We start from the raw sequence: 21,411 nt of genomic DNA, 5'->3' as shown, positions 1-21,411 counted from the left end.
TAATCGTTTCTGGATTGCCTGAAGCAGCATTACAATTAACATCCCCATATATTTCTCATGGGACAATTCATGTCAATATTTCAGAGTTTGGTGGCGTCACTCCTGTGCTGCATTTACTCGACCGATTTTTAAGTAATTTAAAACACACACAGTCAATTTCGCCAATCCAGAGTTCATTTTAGTGATTGACAAGCCCAGTGAATTAAGACATAGACTCTATGTATATTCAGGGTGCATACCATTTCATTTGAGGGGATAAGTAATAACTTGAGCAAACAACACGCCATAAGTGAATCGATGCAGTCTGAGACAAGCACCATAAAGATAGGCTTTATTATCCACTGAGATATAATCTTTTGTAAAGTATGAAATGGTTCTTTGATGTATAGAAAGAGGTTACTGGAAGAAAGAGGATGCCAAGAGGGTACAGAACATCCTGGATACTTTTTATTATAATATTAGAGCTTTAGAACGTCCCACATTGTATGATGATTAAAATGGGGGGGGAAAGACAGATACTAAATGAAAGGGTAGAGGGGATAAGAAATATGAAATTTGAATGCTTTGTTGATGATTTTCTTGCTTGTTCCACCAACCAAAAGCCCAGCAGTCATCGCCCATCAAAGATAAACACTTCCTGTAATGAGCTGTGCATTTATCTCGTGCTCTGCTCTCTTACAGGTATGTGTGCGTGTGCGTGTGAATGTGCGTGTGTGTGTGTGTGTGTGTTTTTCCATTAAAAAATCTTCACACAGCAGTGTTGGCTTTCTTGTTGTCAATAGCAACTGTATAAGATAGAAAGCACTCTTCGCCCAATTTATTCTCTTTATCTCTCATTCTGTCTTCCTCTCTCCTCCATGCCAATTTTTCCCCGGCTTTTTCTACTCAAGCTCCTCATGATTTTTTATTGTATTATTATTTTCCCTTGACCCTCCTTTCTGTCTTCTTTCACTGCTTCGTACGTCCCTAATTTTTTTCTATATTCAATAACTCTCCCCTTCTCTTCATGATTACCAGCTGATGGCACAACAGATCAACAACATTAGGGCAATGCCCTTAAGGTGAAATAAGGTCCATATGAACAATGTGTACAGGTACTGCATAGACTGCATTTAAATGAGCTCTTAAGCTTAGTGTTGTCTGCCACTTCTCCTCGCTCTGGTTAATTGGGATGAGTGATCCTAATGAGCTATAGGAGAATTGAGAATTTCCTTTATGAATTTCTATCAGACACAAAATCATTAATTCTGGAGTTACAATAGTTTATTTACAATCTACAGCCAATGAATGCAACCACCCTTACATTTAGGAGACCGTAACTTCCTTCTCTCTTGGGATGAGAAGTGACTCAGTCCTGGCTGAAATGAACAAAAATTGCATGGCCATCATCCAAGTAGTCATGCAGACATTGTAATACGTTTCAGAGGGAGAGAAACATAGACTGAGTGACATCCGCATTTGGAGGGAAACCCATGAGACATGATTACATCAGCAAGAGATTCTGTGAGAGAAGGGGGGTCCCTCCACTGAACTATGTGGGACACCAGTGTATGAGGCTGCCAACAGTGTTTCATTCTCACTTGTCAGAGGCAGCGATGATAGAGAAGTGAAACCATTGATACCCATTTCTGCTCGCACAAAGAGCAGAATCTGATTGTTCAGTTTGCCAAAGGCTGCAGTGATATCAGCCAGTATCAGGACTCAAAACAGACCAACTGTTCTGCGAGATTAAAGACCCTCTGCTCAAAGACTCAAGTGTGTACACAAATATGTGATGCACATGACAAAGCATGCAGTTTGTAACACCCACAAATCTTTATTTGTAAAAATTCCGTTTTTTTTTTTACCTCCACCAACATTTGGTTGAGTTCAGTGTTGTACAGAAACCGAAAAACTAACATTGTAAAATAAAATTATATTTATACAGCTCAGAGTTTACATTTTACTTAACACAACACTTACACACAACATTTAAATATACTTTGGTGACCTCTTTTTCATTTGTTATATGTGTCTTTATGAATGAAAATGGGACAGTTCCTTTGGTTTATCATTATAAATTCTGATTGAATTCCTATGGGGGAAGACCATCTGTAATGACATGTATTTTTTTTTATGGGTCTTGTTTTTTTTTTTCATGCTTTCCGTTTCTGTCTGGCATTGCTGTTTTGAGCAGATCATCTCAATAAAAAAAACTTGCCTTTGCTGCTGCAGAAACCAATTAATTTGTTACAGGGCTTTGGTGCTTTGGTGTAAATGATCTCTTAACATGTGTTTCACACTGAGTAAATCCTGGAGATTGAGATATCAAAGATGTTCACTCTGGTTTCAATATGTTCAACACAGAGCGGATCATCAACAATTGTATTTGGTAGTTAATCAGAGAATGTGTGAGTATAAATCATTTTGGTATAGAAAGATGAACAGCCTCTAAATGGGACGAATACCGGCTCACAATAGTGAAAGGCATTGAAATGTTTTTCCAAATGGCTTTTTTAAGTGCAGACATAAGCGGGAGAATAGGAAGCACTGCTATGACAAATGGATCCATCAGCCACAGGCAGACGATAACAGTACATATGTGACTCGAGTCTTCAAGAGATTCATTACTCGCTATTTTCCACAAAATCTCACATCTGCTGCCCAAGCCTCTCAGCATTCTTTGATTTAAACAAACTGGGGTTCGTCTAGGAGCTGTGTAGTGAAGGGGAGGAGGATGGGTTGGAATTGTGTCTCCTCTCAATTGCTCTTTCTCTGCCTCTTCTCTCGTTGGCTAAAATAAGGCCTTCAGGGTTTGAACAACGGGTCTCAAAAAACAAAAGACACAGAGGCATAGCTAATTCAATATTATGTTGGTATGTGTGTATGAGAGAAAGTGGGAAAGGTTGTGCAGTGTATATGAAGAACAGAGTAATTTAGTGATGGCAGTAATGTGTTCATTTGTGGGGGGAGGGGATAAGAAGGAAAGACTGTAAGAGGGAAAAAAATACAGTTAAACACTGAGACAGATTCACACTATATAGCCAACAGATGTTTCCCATGTTAGGATGTAGGCCATACATTCATCATTCACACTGCTCCAACAGTATTCAAGAACTACATATGTCACATTGTAATACCCTTGGTATGAAAACATCTTGGTATTATGCAGTTTACAAGTCTTGGAGAAAATACTACATTTCACAAAGTGTCTTTAATTTAATGTTTCTGCAAATGTTACAGAAATCAACAAATTGGCAATTATTTCAATATTGAAACATATTGAAATCAAATTCTGAAAAAAGAGGTGCATCATGATCCTATTAAATACATCAGCTTACTGGTTACAGTATATTATACATCGTCAATCTTTTAGTAGTTGAACTCATTAGAAGACATGTCTAGCATAGCTTTACACCTTGTTGTAAATATATCATTAAGGCGGAATTCAAGAGGGACTCGAAACTTTGACATTGTGATGGAACATTCTCTAAGGTGGACCGTATAAGATAAACATAGCTCAGGGAAATCAGCAGAAAATTATAACTTAGTCAAGTCCCTCTGGAGAGAGGCGGCTGTATATAGTCACAGGTACCATAATGAGACAGTGAGGGACAGCTGTGCAGGCAGGAAGTGGGTCACAGGGGTAATCAGCTGATGGGACGCAGGTGCAGAGAAGCAGGAAGCTCCCCACAGGGGCCTGGTGGGCAGGTGAGGCACAGCTTGGATAACACAAACTTACACATGACACAGACAAATGGAGATTGTGCATTTTGAATCATGACAGATAGTACATATCTTGAAATGACGCATCGCTATGGAAGGCTATTTTACTATTTATTAAATATCCTGTACCAGACAACAGTTCCCTCCAATAGTTATACTATTGCAAGCAAAAATGCTCACTAGTGAACTAGGAATGTCCCTGACTGTACTTTTGAATTAGTGTAAGACAAAATGTTCACCAGGAAGCTAGTCGGAGTGTCTTTTGACCATACCAGTCAACTGGGGAGGTTTAAATAGGGGACATTATATTATACATAATAGGGGAAACCTCACTAGTCACACTGCTTTCAGGGGATTTTGCTAACTACACCCACACACAAATGTACACAACATGTTTCCTTAACTAACCTGTTGGCCTGTTTATCAGCTCAACCCACTCCCGACCCTTATCTACTGTATGTCATTGTCTTCATTAGAGAACTCTTCCAAATCTGTCATAGCTCTATTTACAAGACGACACTTTGAAGTGAAAAAAAAGGAAACACAAGACTCACAATTCTGCATAATACACTGATGCCACACAAGGAGATAAACAGCAAGGGTCCCATGTGAGCAAATAAATACTTTATAATTGCAATGACTGTGGGGCCGAGAGGGGGTGGGGGTAAACACAATCCAGTTGCGACGGAGAGAAGATTAAAGATATTGATTATATTGATAGAGTTTATCAGCGTCCCAAGTGCATTCACTCCCACTCTTGCCGAGTTATTACCCTGTGTTTTATAATTATTCCCTTAATTTGACTTAGGTAATATGGTTTAATGAACAATGGCTTACTCATTACATGAGGTTAAACTGGACTGGACTGTATGACTTATTTTTAATGCAGTTAAAACATTAATTCAGTCTCTCTTCGACAAAGGAAAAAATGCCCAAAGCCTTTTTTCTTTGTCAGTGAACATTTATTCAATTTGACTGTGAAATCACTGTTTAATCTACCTTTAAACCTGAAAAGAAGAATTTATTGTGCGTCCTAACTATATTGCCTTCATCAAACTGGTCAGCATGTAACATCAGATTGTGCTCCTCTAGGAGATGTCTCGGAGTTGTGTAACGATCTCTGGGATCATGGCTGTATGGATAGTTGATTTACAAAGATATTATACTTAACCCCATTGCTACTTAGCATAGGAGCCTTCCACTATACCTATAATGTTATATGATTATAGCTCCAGGTAACAGCCTGCTATTCTTTGGCTTTGTTGCTGAGCTAAGAGAAAAAGTCTCTCTTCCTCCCTTGGTTTTTGTCGCTTGCTCGGCCTGCAGAGAGGAAAGCACAGAAATACAGCGCTGAGCTCAGCTTCTTCTGGTGGCCGAATGTTTGTTGCCTTTTATCTGCCTTCCTCGTACAGGCATACAAAGACATACTTTTCTCTCTGAGAATTAGGGATGCTACACGCATAGCATACTGTGCAGTGCCACATGAAGACAGTGGGAGCATCAACCTCATGAAGTTATTGGTTATTGTAAAATACATTTTAGCAAGTTAAGGAACAAAACACAGTAAGACAATATAAGTGCAACTCCTGTGTCAATAGATATTATCGGTAGTAAGCTACTAGTTTACTGAAATAACAAAGTGTTTTAAGTTGTTTTTAGTAGTTTATTATAGTTATAGCCTACTATGATTTAAAACGTTAAAGATAAGGCAGTTAGACTGATGTTTTCAGAATTCTGACTTAATGTTAGACTTTATCCATCAAATTCCTTTTAAGAGTTTCCATGGAAATATGATGACCCTGTAAACCAGGGGTGGGGAACCTTCGGCCTCCGGGCCGTATACGGCCCGCGAGACCATTTGGTACGGCCCTCGAGGTAATTTATAAACACACGCAAAAAAGAAAAAAATTCAAGAAATCTAAACCGCAAAATAATTAAACAAGCTTGTTTTTCCTGGCCAAGTTCAGGGTCCTTGAACACAACACGAGCCTAACGTGTCATCACGTGGTATATGTCTCGTCTGACAGGAGTGTAGTTCTAACGGAGAGCACCAGAACGCGGCTCCGGGCCGGGACTTCACAAATTGCAGTACCCATAAGGAGCCGTACACATGCCGCAGTTTTTGCGTGGCTGTGTCTTTAGTTGAAAGCCCAGTGGCGATCTGTTCATCTGTCATACTGATCATACAGTTAATAACTTTGTTGTTATTAGCATCTGGTTAGCTAGCTATGCTAACGAATATAAGAAGCTTTTTCTCCAACCAGTGAGGTAAAGGCACATCTTTATATGATCATTATAGTTATAGAAAAATAAGAGAATAAAGTAAACAGGTATACAATACTAATATGACAGTAAAACAAAGTTGTTATTAATAAACAAGAATACAGTTTAAAAGGGGAGTGATTTGTAAAATATCCATAAAGAAAAAAATCTGCGTACAGTCTCAAAGTGCACCAGATTGATGCTTTTAACTTCAACATTTAAAAAAACATCCTCCCCCCCACTTAAACCACTTAAATCATGTCCACATAGATATGAAACTAAATACATTTGCACACATCTTGTGTCCATATCTTTCTGTGCATGAATAAGCGGGTCATGGTCAAATATCTGGATTAAGACGTTGCTTTTTCTTTGCACAACATGAAAGAAAGGCGAAATGAATGGGATTTGATTTTAGTTTTTTAAGCAGACGTTGAGTTCAATAATTTGTACGGCCCTCGAAGGATTTTGTAAAAATTGAAATGGCCCTTGAGAGGAAAAAGGTTCCCCACCCCTGCTGTAAACAATGAACGAAAATAAATGTTTTCTCATACTAATTCATATTTGGTGAAACTAAGTATGATGATAATGTGTGACATGACAATTGTAATGCAGGGATACAGTAACCTTTAAAAGTTAAAGTCTCTGGCATATGTACAGCTGTTTATCCCACAACATGTAAGAAAGGGCAGTAATGGTGCAACCTGTGCACTGTTAGACCCGCTGCTATAGTGGCAGTACAGCCAGAAGTGCTCTAATGTAACATGGACAATGCAGGGTTGTCAACTGGCCAAGACAGCACCTCACACCCCTGAATCATTCCCCACAACTTTAACTCTCTCTGTACAACAATCCAACCTGCATATACCCAACTGTGCAATAAATGTTATTTGGTTTGCAAAATGAGTTGGGGTGGAAGGTGAGGTCTGCTAATTAAAAAAAGTAGGCAGTTATTCTCAGCCACAAAAGCATCAACTTTAAAAGGCTCAGCTTTAACTGAATGGGAGCATAGTCACAAACCTCTCTGCAAGCCTGAATATCAAATAATGTGTGAATGATGCTAAAAATAACTGCAGAGGCTCATCCTATTCCGTGTTACCAGATAATTGGATGAGATAGAATTAGATATTAGATATCACTCTCTGTCTCTCTCTCTAGCTTGCTTTATGAATGCAGAAAATCTATGCAGTAGATTTATTAATTAATTTCTGTTTGACCTCAGGTTGATCAAAAAGCATGTAGGTTCATGAACTTATACTCGATTAGATGGTGACAAATAACAACTGTTATATGAAATCAGATGTTTCTGTCTATTGGCTGTGCGTGTGTGTGTGTGTGTGTGTGTGTGTGTGTGTGTGTGTGTGTGTGTGTGTGTGTGTGTGTGTGTGTGTGTGTGTGTGTGTGTGTGTGTGTGTGTGTGTGTGTGTGTGTGTGTGTGTGTGTGTGTGTGTGTGTGTGTGTGTGTGTGTGTGTGTGTGTGTGTGTGTGTGTGTGTGTGTGTGTGTGTGTGTGTGTGTGTGTGTGTGTGTGTGTGGAGGGGGGGGGGTTACGTATAGTGAGTGGACTGCAGTAACTATATATGTTTTTTAACTGTTAGACCATAAGCTGGCTAAGTTAAGGCCTAAATACCTTATATATTTAATATGTTAGTGTATCAAAACACAGGACATACAGGAAGACAAGCAATTGAGAACCAATATCTTAATTCACATCTAATAAAGCCATGAATCGAGATCTTGTAAAAGCTCTACAGCTGCATTGTGGTGGTAATGGTATTCCTTATATGCTGACATGAGATCAGCTTACAAATTATGAGCACTGCACTGGTTTGTCTTACCTTTTGCAGCAGGTTTTTGCAGCACATTTCTAGCTAAGAATGTCCTCTCACAATTACTAACCATCATCACTGCACTTTTCATACAACAACAAGACAGGGAGCTGAGATAGTGTGAAGGCCAAATCAGGTTACTTTTTTATAACTGAACACACACATCTAATTTGGGAGAATAAAGGTTTATTTAAAAGCAGGTAGCAAAAAGTTAGATACAATGGGTGTCAAGATTCCTGTTACATACAAATAGTTGTTAGAGAATAATTCACCCTTACTCCTAGGTATCAAACCATTTTGCCCTTTGACGTTTATGACCAACCCTGACTCTGTTATCTCCCTTAAGGAATGTGCTGATGCAGCTATATGTTGATATTCCCAGTTTATGACCGGGCAACTCTCGGTCACAAATGGTTTATGATTGTGAGAACGCTGGCTTCGAGCCTAAAGTGATTCAGTGTCTCCAGATGCTGGGGCTATCTCCAGTGTTCCCAGATGTTTACGTTATCTTCCCCCAATATGTTGATTAACTCTCTGTAAACTAGTTAAAAGGTCTACAGAGAGAGAGGCTCTTCAGAATTGACGTGGCAACTCTCCCGTGCAGCCAGAACCTCTTGCTGCTGTGACTTGTGATGTGAATCCTCCGGCCGATACTCGTAATAAACCACCAGTGTTTGACAACAAAGCTCCAACTTTCCTCGTGTCTCTCTGAGTCCTGACTCTCCATTGCTACAGAAGTTTCCCTTACAATAGTAATGTTGGACGATTTAAGAAGATATAAGAAGATTATAGATAGAAGAAATGTGTACGAGATCTATACAGACAGTCATACAAATTGTGTGCTTGAGTGCTTTACAATATAATATGATAAACGTCTACAGCTACAGCTAATGTAACAAGAGGCCCTAAAGCAAAAATGTGCCTTTAATGGTTACATGGAGGCATACCTTTTTATAAAAATAACAATTGCTTACCAGTTAACTGTTAATGTGAATGCAAGGGAAACCTTGGGGCAAGCACAACACACACACTATCTGGTTTGAAACCATGAAGCATCTACAGCTGTATTCCGTCCATCTAGTAGTGGTTGATAAAGCAGAAGGAAGTGCATGGTTAATCTATGCAGATGGATATGCATCTAGGCAGAAGCACTACAACAACAAAAAAGAGATAACAAAGTGGATAAAAAGTAATCTAATGAACAAGTTGTTTTGAAGTCGCCTTTTGAACTTTCTGCAAGGACAGTTTCCTGAACAGCAGCAGCAAGTAATATCGCTCAGGGCTTAAGAGGGAATCATCTACCTGTCCATCATCTCCACCTACGTGATTGGCAGACTGGAAGCTGCTCAGGGAATCAGAAGTGTTGCTCTGCTAGACTGTGTGTTGCCTTAGGAGGGCGCCTCCCTGAGAGAGGTTAACACCTGCTAAACCTGCTGAGGCTCGTGGGAGGATGCTCCTATAAAAAGGGTTTAGTTTGGAGAGAGGAAGATAAACATACAAACAGCTTCCACCTCCATTTGACATTACTGCTTTACTGGGCGAAGACAATTTCAATTGACATTCACATCAAATCAAGACACACGTTTGAACAATTGTTGACCTCTCTGTTGAGTCCTATCTGTTTTTTTACTGTTGGATGTCAATGTTATTTAGGGTATTTGACTTGCCACCCTAAAGCACAAATTGAAGTAGTTAGTATTGACTTTAGAGAAATAACTCTCGGCCAAATGCCAGGCGACTTGACATTTTGAATTCTCTAATCACTAGTACTAACGGCTGAATATAAATACAATATGAAATCTTTTCATCGAACAACACCTGTCGATTGTTGAATATACATTGCATAACAGCCAAAGTGCACATTACGGTTGCCTTTATTTTAGCACTGGGATGTTTGTATTGCTGGTGCTTCAGCCCCAGAGCGGTGGAAATATGATTCCTTTATTTGTAGACAATAAATTGAATTTACATTTGAAAGGTTTGGACCACTTTGCAATGCTTAGTGCTTTGTCACTCTATTGTTTCATTTAGCCACAATGCACTGGGGAATGATGTTTTTTTTTCTCATCATTATTGAAATTTAAATCACATGGAAAACACAAAATTGCAAAATACTGGTCACATAGTCTCTATCAGACTTCTACAGTAAATGTTATATATTTGTTCATTTTAAATGATTTAGCCTAACACAAATGTGAATGAATAGGAAGAAACCATGCAGCTGTTTTTACCCAGAGTCCATTTTTTTTGCAGTTTGATAAATAATCAAAAGATTACCAAAAGCTTCCTTAAAATTCTAACATTCTTGGAGGAAAAAAATATATAATGTTGACAAATTCTGTTTTCAAATCGAGAGTAACACTCAATTATAGGATGGTGGCACGTTGTTATTTGTGTGTGCAAGAGTACAATTGTATATTGACTGCATGGTGATGAGTATGTTGTGGCACTGACAATAAGAGAGGAGGAAGAGCTTCAAATGGCAACGTTAAAGATGATTAGATTTTTGTTGTGAGTTATGAGGATGGAAATGATTAGGAAGTATATTTGACAAGATGGAGATGGTTTAGACATGTTCTAAAGAGAGATGTTTTTGGGAGGAGGATACTGAAGACGGAGCTGCCAGGAAAGACAAAAAGATAAAGGCCAAGGAAACCATGACACTTGCTGATTCCTTTACTCGGCATCCAGACATCAGAACATGCACTTCCTAAAATTGTATAGCAGAAGTGTATGGCTTAGTGTATGGCAAAGCGTATTACGCAGAGGAGGGCGTAGATTTGTGGGAAGTCTTTTTTTTAAATATGGGTTGAGTAAATAATAAATTGAAGGTTTCCATTGTGTCTTTTTAGAGTAACAACTCCAGTGATGATTCTTTCCAACTGAGCATACACTGCTTGGAACCCAAATGTTAGACAACCAAAGAAGTACCAGGTATCAGGTACTGGCCACAACTTTTTCTACTATAACACCAAAAAAAGAGCTAGTCAAACTGAGAAGTGCTTTTCCTTACCATACAGTAGAAATGTGACATTAGTGTGAGAGCTCTATAAATAGACTCAGGGGGGCAGGGCTAAGGTGTGTGTTTGTTTGTGTGTGTGCTTTAGTGCAAGGATTCATCTGTTTGGGTGTACTTACATGTACTGCATAATGCATGTTTAGAAAATGCTCTGGCAATACGCCTGTTCAGAAGCCAATTAATCACCATAGCAATGCCAGACTAGACCGGCTCCAGAGATCTCCTATGTATCCAAGTAAACTTTAGCTTAGCAAAAAGTAAGAGGGATGTTCAGTTAACTGTTAAATCCAGGTCCAGTCTCTGTGTAACCTCTATATTAGTCAAATCCACCTGAGTCCATCCTTCAGTGCAGCGTTCTATTGGCTCAGGTTATATTGAACATACAGTATGCACCTAGGGACAGTAAGCTACTGTATCTCATGTTACTGACTGTAAGGGTGTCAGTAATAATTTATCAGATAGAATCTGTGAGGCTAGATGTGTATTTTGCACTGGGGACGCTGCGGCTCAGTATGTTGATGGATACACGGCAACAGAATGATCCAGACATTGGTGTAATTTTCCTCTACCAAATTTGATTCTATATATCCTTTATTATTTTTTTAAATCCAAACATTTTGACCATCACCTTCCATTAAGTGTATTACAAATAGACCACAGGCACAGGTTTTTTCCAACACTAAATTAATTGCATGTTACATGTTACTTTCTGATAATGTCTTTGTCCAATAAATCCCATGTGTTTTTGCAAACTCCATGTGATTAGCCCAGGCTTTCAATTGTCAGATCAGCTGCATTCCCCATCTTTACATCTAAAATCTTCTTTTGGATTGAGAACTAGCCAATTTCTGTGTCTCTCGGAGGGCAGAGCAACCAAGTAAACTGAACCATTGCACCAAACCACCAACAGCCCATGATGATGCCCCCCCTCACGGCCTGTTGCCATGGAAACAGTGCTGCAAGTACCGCTATAGCTCTTATGTCTCTGGTTATGGCTGTCAGTGTCCATTCTTAGGTGAAGGGATTGATCACTATGCTGCTCACCAAGTGCCAAATCAGGGTGAAAATGGGGCTGACACACTTGAACAGCTTGGAATTGCCTGAACTGAGACCAATTGTCTGGTTCTTACTGGACAAATAACATGACATGGAAAACCTGATGATAACACTGATTCCTTCAGGGTTAAATCTGTACATGGAAATGGGCCAATTCAGGGTTAGATCCGACCAGTCTCTTTTTAGGATAGAGTTTTCAAATCCTGTTTAATTTTCAGCCTAAATGTATCAATTCCTTTTAAGATATCCAATTCCAAGCACAACATAAATGCTTTTTAGCTTCCATCTTTTTTTTATATTTCTTAGCCAAAATTATCTATGGATATAATGGATTCAACAATTAAATATGATCATTTTCTGGCTTTAATATCTTCTGGCACAGTTGAGATTGCTTAGCAACACAGAAGTAAGCTAATTAAGAAACAGTTTGGGGTATGGCTGTGAAGCATAATGTCATCATATGATAACAGTGTTAATCAACAGGGAGGTAAAACCTGTTATGATGCAAATTACCATGAAATAAATCGTGTCTCTTAGGAAAAGAAAAGCTGCTATCCTTAATTTTAACAAAAATCCTCTGAGCAGTATCAAGCCATGTTACATAATAACACACTCAAAAATATGACATCAGTTCATGTCTTTATTTAACAAATATCTCACTCATTCTTGACTGTAGGCTGCAAAATAACAAGGAAAGATTCTTTGTTCACTTTATGGAAACATTTCTGATGTAGCGATGGAATTCAAAGGCCACTTGCTGCTTGTGTTGTTTGCATTTGAAAAGCCATCTTTTCAACAGCATCACAAGATTTATCATAAGATTGAACAATCTTTTATCTCCGTTGAGACGCATGCTTCCAGTGTGTTCAGAAGATGCTCACGTCTGAATAATTCATTCCACTTCTAGATCTGACACCAATGTCTGAGATTCCATTAAGTTCTCTGCATGCTAAATGTACATGTACACTCTCATTATCATTTTAATATAGCCCCACAACCTTGATATTTTAAAGAAATATACAATAGGATATGACATATACAAAAAGATTAACATGCATATGTTTTGTGCTCACGAATATCACCCAAACATTCACATGCACATCTCTACATCATTCAGTACTTGCATGATGCTATTGACATTAGAAGGTACTCATTTACTTTATTGAATATTGGTGGTAGATGGACCAAAATGTACAGTATGTACAGTATGTACAGTATATGTTGAATCGCCACGTGCTGAAAAGTGCCATATAAATAAAATGGCCTTGCCTTGCCTATGTAAACACCGGATTTAAAAATGGTGGTTTGCTAAAGACTTTCCACAACCAGTTGCTTTGAGTCTGCTTCTATTTATATGACATTGATGAACACAAACACATACTTCCTGGTTCTCATGCAAGCTAACGATGCACAGTGATAATCAAACCATACAATTCAATAACTTGAACTATTGGTTAAAGGGAATATCACGTGAGGAATACACTGATTTGAAGAAGCAAAAGTGATACTACCTGTGAAAAAGACATTCCTTGCTGAGAGAGTCTCACAGAGAGAGAGGAGAGAGTCAGAGATCGTAAACGGTGAGAAAACATTATTAGGAACCATTACATGCTCTGGCGCTGCACTAGGAGCCATTAGCTTGTACAAACAGGTCATTCCTCTACTGAGCTCTACTCATTGATTCACTGATAATCTGTCTCCTCCTGCTCACACTAAATGAGCACAGCGTGATCTAGTCTAGAGTCAATATTATTTCTGCCAAAAATGTTACTGCCAATTTTGTTGCGCTATCAATTACTTCTTAGAGCCACACGATCTTTGTGTGTTTTTGATAATAGGGGTCATATATTTAGCAGAGAATCAATTTGGACTATAAGCATCCCATGTTGATGATGATGTGAGGAAAAGATTCCCCTGCGGCTGCACCTCTGGTGTCCTTTATGCTTTGGTGTCTCATAGCACATCTGTTAAGTCTGTGATGCCTTTGTACTACCAACAACATTAACAGTAATATAATTCACCAGAAGCCATGCTTTCGTCTGTCTATTTGCAGAAATCAGTAGAAGCCAACAGAACAGTTACTACAGGCTTACTTAAGGATTTACGTCAGCTATTAGACACTTCATCTGCGGCCATGTCCTGGGTGCAGTTTACACATTCAGGCAGGAAAAAGCTAACTGGAAGAGTTTATGTTTCTGAGGCATCAAGTCTGTGAATGTACACCTGCTAAATCGTAAACCATGTGGTTCAGTTGTGATCCCCCTCACTTCACACGAATACAAGTTGCTACCTGGGTGGATTTCAGTTGTTATACAGTAGAAAAAAACAACAGAGCAGCACACGTGGAAGAATGAGGTACCAAAACTTCAGTTGGTTTCAATTTTGTACAGTGGCTTAAATAATTTAAAATAGCAGCAATAGACTCAGCAGTATTCAGGTACAGTAGTGGTGAGAACCAGTGCTGAGATTTCAGCAATTCATCTTTAAACAAGAAGCACGTTTGGAAGTCAGAAGTGACTCTCAAGACGCTTCAAGTTTCTTTCTTCAAGAAAAGGCAATTGAGCGTCAGGGAAGGCCTCTATATTGGTACAATCGCATGACTTGAACCAGTCCCATATGTTAATACACACTAAAGCATTCTGAAAGAATGCATTTCACAAGCAGTTAACCACGTCTTCAGTCAGTCTCTTCAACATGCAAAGGAAAATCATTTCATAATTATTACAGCTCCAAAATTGGATTGTCCAAATAGGAACAAAAAAATAAAAGCATTACTAGACACATCAGTTGGGATGTACATCAAAATCCTCTTGGATAAACAGAAGGGTACTGTTTCAACTAGTGATTTCAAGCAGTCTGAAGGCAAACTGTTTCTACAGAGGATATTCAATACATATTATTAATATTCAGATTTTTTTTTTAAGCGAAACTATATGCAAACAGATGCATTGAAAGATGAATCATACTGTATGTGTCCCATCAGATGGTTATCAGAATAACAATTATTAACCTCATAGTTGAAATGTGTTGGGGTTTCGCAACCCTCCTTTCACACTGTGTTGAGTCTGTTTGGCGCACCCTTAGTAAGCCTGCCGTTCTACAGGGTAGAAAGCTTTTGACATTCAATACTTTGACATTTTAAAAGTAAACTGAATTCATCTATTCAAGGCATATCAAAGTGGTAAATCGAGAAATTATATTAACCCAATTGTAAATCAGAACCGGTCTTTCGAAGCATGCGCTTCTAAGGAAACAGAGCTCTGTCACAACAAGTTTGCTGAGTCTTGGCCAATTTTCCAGAGCAATACCAGTGGAATAAATTATTCTAAAGTCCCCAAACTTCACAAGGTCTTTTTATAACCATCACAAGAACCCACAAAAATAATTAATTCTGCTGAGAAGGCTTTTTTTTTTGTCATATCATCTGAAGTTTATCTCATAAAACCGGTGTACAAACTTCCATGAAATTCAGTAGACAGAGAGTCCTCAGGCCCTGGAATAATTTATTCTGTCTTTGTGGCAATCTGGACCAGGGATTTTTAATCCTGAGACAATTACCCTATTTAACCATGACTATCACAACTGTTGTTATCAACTAGCAGAGATGGAGACAAAATTCCAAATCCTTAATTTATATTTCCAGAGTAAAAAAAATACCACACCCAATTTTTCTGTCAGAAATAGAAACACTATGTGATTATGCAGCCTCAAGCTAGAGAATTGTCCAGTGTTGGTGGGGCTTTTCACTCTTGTAGTGTCCTAATTACCTGATTTTATGTTTTAATACTTTGGCTGACAACAATAATACAAATCTCGAGAACAGGTGGATGTTTGATGGTCTTTTTTTCTTTATCTCTCTTTGATTCATTGTGACCCAGGGCATGCTGGATGGAGGGAAGGAATCAAAAGATCTAGTGACAGAGTGGGGTTTGTTCCAGGTCTCTCTGGATTTTCTGGTACGTACTGTACACACTCCCAAATGGAAACAGCAACCAGAAAGAAAACAAGCCTGTAATCTGGACACTGCTGTAAATTAAAACAAATAAGGTTGGTTTAATTAGACATTACAGATTAGAGAATCAGCTCTGAAGAAAAACATAATTACTGATGGTACACTTACTGACATTATTTTTTAATAAACATGATACTTCACTCTGATCTGTGGCTCAAGGCTTATATTTTTAATTACCATAATACAAATTGTGTAATCCATTAGAATTGATTCATATAAGTCTTTCAACATGTCTGAAGTGGTTTGAGTGGTCCCGATGTTTTGAAGCTACACTTGCATATTTAGTTGAAACTGAAGAGGTGACGTCGATTGTTCTACACTATTTAATAGTTAAGCAAAACTGACAGCAATGCCCAACCTCACACTAACTTCCACTGAGTACACCGGTCTTACTTTGAAGAAGATTATCCACTGGCAGCAGAGAATATCTTGCTTTTGGCATTGGGTTATCTGGGATGAAATGCACTTTTAAAGGCAGGAGAGTTATTGAGAAATGCATTAGCTCTCCTTTGAAGTCAATATGGTCATTCAAGGGTTATACCATTAGGGATGGCTGTGTTATCATAGTAGCAATAAACCCTACAACAGAGTTTTACCACTGCAAAATGTAAAAGATTGGTATATACTGTAGAGTCCTACATCACAGTGTTCACGGATGCATCCGGAACAGCATTCCAAACCCTTAATTCAGGGGAGACATGTAATGGTCAGGAGCGACAACAGCACCACAGTGGCATATCAACAGGCAGGGCGGAGTCCGCTCCGCCGCTTTGTTGACCACAGCGAAGAAATTGTGGTTATGGGCTTCAGAGGTGGTGTTATCTCTGAGAGCCCTCCACATTCCGGGTCTGGAAAACAGGGGGGGCGACCACATGTCGAGGGGCGGACCCTGAGTGGGCGCTTCACCCGGAGGTGGTGAAGCGGATCTGGGCCCGGTTTGGGACAGCAGAGGTGGATCTGTTCGCCAGCGGGCGAACAACCACTGCGCCCTGTGGTTCTCCATGGCTCTGAGCGATGACCCGCCCTTGGGGGTGGACGCGTTTGCACACGAGCCATGGCCAAAGAAGCTGCTTTTTACGCCTTTCCACCGTTGCATCTCATTCTCCCACTCCTGGGGAGAGTGAGGTGAGAACGTCTGTCAATCATCCTGGTACTCAGATATGATGAAGGTGGGCGCTCCCCCAAGTTTGGGGGGCGATCTCTCAGGAGGCAGGTGCAATCGGGGCGTTACCCACTCTGGGCCAACCTCTCCAGGCTTGGCTCCTGAGAGGGACAGGCTAAGGCAGGGTGGATTGTCTGACAGTGTTATTCAGTCTATCCAGGCAGCTAGAGCGGGATCCACCACAGCCTGTTACAGGCCGAAGTGGCTGGGACTCCTGCGATGGTCTGAGGAGCGGACAATAGAGCCCCTATCTTGTGAATTGGGATCTATTTTGTCGTACTTACAGTTATTGGTGGACAGGGGGCTTGCTCATTCCACAGTGAAAGTGTATGCAGCAGCCACCTCGTCCGACCATGAGGGATTTGGCGGCAGGTCAGCCTTTTCTCTGCCGCTAATGTCGCGTTTTTTGCGGGGGGTCAGGAGGCTGCGCCCAGTAGTGCGCGCCTCCGCCCTGCAGTGGGACCTGCCGCTGGTGCTGGAGGCTTTGGTCACAGAACCATTTGAGCCTCTGGAGCTCTCCTCCCTGAAAGCACTGTCGTGGAAGACAGCAGTGATACTTGCCTTAACGTCAGCCAAAAGAGTGTCTGAGTTAACCGCTTGATCGGCGCACCCAAGTTGTTTAATGATTCGGGGTGACCAGAGCGGGGCGACACTCTGACCGAACCCCTCCTTTGTGCTCAAGAGCCTAAGTAGTGCGTTCAGGTCGAGGGCTATTCAGTTGGGGGGTTTTAATCTCATAGGGGCGAGGGAGGCTACACTGCACCTCCTCTGCCCGGTGCATGCGCTGGCATATTATGTGGAGTGCACGGCTGTGGGTTGTGGGTCAGTGGGCGTCCTCCACGTTTTAGCACACATCCGCGGGATAAGCGCGTCAGGGTGTGCTCTGTCAGCCGCAGCGTCTTTTCTCTGCACGGTTACGACCGAGGGAGAGGTGAGTGAGGCGCAGCGGCTGCTAACCAGAAAGCCGGTCAGAAACAGTGAGATGGAACAGTGTTGTTGTGGGACGACAGTTAGTGTATACATCGGGGCTCTGTGAGAGACATAACGAGGGATATAACGAGGGGTTCCGTATGGTAACCCTTGTTATATAAACAAAAGTGGAGCCCTCTACCTCTGGGGCCCTGTCTGTCCTATGCTGCTTGCTGAAGAGAAGTAAAGGATGGCAGTGAGGAGGCGAGGCTGCCTCTTATGCGGTGAGATGCTCGCGCATTCAGGTAGGCCCGCCCCGGGGCCGGCTACGTCTAGAAAGTCTCAGTGAAAGAATGCTTGCATGATAGGATCGAGGGGAGTACCCATAGAGTCCAGTAGAGGGCTTCGCCTGTGTTTATATAACAAGGGTTACCATACGTAACCCATACGTTTAACATTTTTATGTTTTATTCCTACAGTAGAGTAGAGTACATGGTGAAATTATAAGATGTGTTTTGTCAGTATAGTACCATTTTATAAAACATTCTCTGTTGTTTAAGTGTCTGATACTTGATAACCACGAATTCAAAATACATAAAAAATTACAAGTAATGATATCACAAATATGATTTAGTCAGACAATGTTATTTCAAATCAACAATAACAATTCATTGGTTCAAACTGGCTTTACTCACTTGAATTGCTGCTTAAAATGTAATTTTCCTCTGTGGTTTTCTATGCAACACATTTTTGTATTGTAATGCAACTTGTATTTTGTTTATTTGTGTATTGTAAGGTGACATTGAATGTTTTGAAAGGTGCCCTCAAATAAGATGTTATTGTTATTGTATCTGTGCCTCTCTCTCTCTTTTTTTTTAGACAAGGTTAATCCTGGTGTCAATAGGGAAGATCTGCATGGTTCTTTACAGCCCATGTTCAGCAGAACTCAGCTGCCTAGTTTGGCACCCCCACTATAACTTTGTCCAAGGTGGTCGTACTCCCACCAAAATCACACTGGTGTTTGCTGTCCCCCTTTAGTTTTTGCACACAAAAGCATTTTACTCTGGGCTTTGCAGGTGAGAAACTAAAGAGGGTTTCCACATGTGGAAGACCAGGTGTTGGTTCTGCTGGATTTGGCACCCCCACTATAGCTTTGTCCTCGATAGTCGTACTGTCACCAAAATCACACTGGTGTTTGCTGTTCATATTTAGTATGTGCACACAAAAGGATTCTACTCTAGGCTCAGCAGTTGAGAAACTAAAGAGGGACTTCCACATGTGGCAGAGGCGTTGGTGCTGCCTGATTTGGCACCCCCACTATAACTTTGTGCTAGGTGGTATGTAGAATGCTTTTGTGTGCACAAACTGCAGGTCAACAGCAAACACCATTGTAAATTTGGTGACAGTACGACTATCTAGGACAAAGTTATAGTGGGGGTTCCAAATCTGGTGTTTTTGTGATTTTAAAACACAGTGTTGAAAATGAATTGAAAGTAGTAGTCACTAAATGCTACACACATTGCATATACATCAGAATACATAATGCATTTGATTAATTTATTCCAAGTGTGGGAATGAGGAGCTTAACTATTTGGCATGCTGGACAATATTCTTACATTATTTGATGTTCTGTTTTCTGTTTGTTGTCTACCACTCAAGCTTTAATTTACAGTAACAAGCGGGGTTTCATACCGAGTCTCTGTAGAGTTGCTGTGGAATGCCAGTCAATTTCAGATTAGTGCTCTGTGAATCCCAGCAAAATGCGTTTCCCCAGCAACAGAAAGATACAATGACAGGAGAATCTTTCTGTGTTATCGCTGTTAAAAGGTTTTCCTAGTTTTCACCAAGTATAGAAAGAGGTGACAGTTAATAAAAGAGAGAAACAAATTAGCAGGACAAAAACTAATGGCTATTTCAGTTTTGAAATTAAACTTGCAACACTCCGGAGCAAGATAATGAGCCGTACCCTCAGGGAGGCCGCCCCGGGGCTGGAAACTTCATACAGCCCCGGCTCTGCCTCACTGACTCTAATTGTTTATTTAACTGAATATTATGAAGATACAGTAACGCTAACCGACATTTCATAAAATCCTCCTGTTGCCAGTCTGAACAGGTTATAAACTCTGGACATTGATTTTTGCTGTGGTCTATACATTTTTGGAAAAGAGCCTTTGCAGGGTTGGCATCCATATCGATTTTTCTTCTGAGGTTTATTAGTTTATGAAATCCTATATTTTCTCTGTCTCTTTGTCCAGGCTGAGGAGCTGCCTGAGAGGCCAATAAAGAGGGGAGCTATTCTGTACCTGCAATTCCTTTCTTGTGAAAAAAATAAATCAATGGACAGATTCATTTAATTCTTCCTTCCTTTTGAATGTATTTTTTTTAATCAATGTATGGATTGATGAGTCACATTGAAAAAGGAAATTGGCAACTCAATCACCTTCAATCCTTCCACAAAGCTTTTACCTCGGTGTCTTTTCAAAGCTGAACGAAATGTCTGCTGTTTAAAGGGGACCTATCATGCAAAATGCACTTTTTGATGTCTTTTATACATAAATATGTGTCCCCGGTGTGTCAGGGAACTCACACAGTGTCAGAAAACAGAACCCATCTCTCTTTTCTTCCGTACCACATCTCTAAAAAAACTAAAAAACGGGTAAAAAGCAGATCCAGAATTTTGGCTCCTATTACGTCATTGGCGACATCCGGCACACGTGACACGTCCCAACCTATTGATTCGTGTTCACCAACACGATTTTCCCCTTTCTTTCATGTCACACAGTCGGGTCTTGGAATTGTATTGTAATACACGGTTCGGGTGCATTCAATTTGACACATCTGCCGTAGTTCTTTATTTATAGAGCCCTGATTAGAAGACTTCTGGACAAACTGGAAGAACTGCCACCGAAACTGAATACGTGACGTGAATCATAAATGTATCAGCAATTGAACAACTTCTTCAATTTCTCTTCACACGATACGTCTCCTTGCAGTATCAATACTAATACATGTAATGGTTTGGTCCTGCCTCCAAACGCGGTGCAGCACCGCCGGCACTTTCTCGAGAGTGAGAGCATGTTAGGATCAGGGATGTTAGTACTTACGTGTGAACCATGTCTCAACGACTAACAAAGTCAGGCTTTCAAAAGAGAAAAGAAAGGAGAGAAAGACAAGAGAGAGGGACTAAAGGGTGACAGTATGTCACCCAGTTTTTCAAAGAAAAGGTGGGTGTGGTCTATGAGTGGTGGAAATGTGTCTGTTAGCTACGCGTAGTCCATTGTAAATAATAATTGTTATGTTTTTTTTTTACTAAGCTGACATTAAGTACTGTTAATATCTATACAGGTTTTTAATTTCACTCGCTGACATTTATTAAAGCAGGTACATTTTTAGCAGCTATTCATACTAAATCAGTTGTCCCTCCCCCTGGTGCCAGGACCAACAGTTCCATCTCTAGG

The sequence above is a fragment of the Notothenia rossii genome (assembly GCF_949606895.1).
Source record: "Notothenia rossii genome assembly, chromosome: 2".
Taxonomy (NCBI): Eukaryota; Metazoa; Chordata; class Actinopteri; order Perciformes; family Nototheniidae; genus Notothenia; species Notothenia rossii.
Note: the sequence above shows the minus strand (reverse complement) of the source record.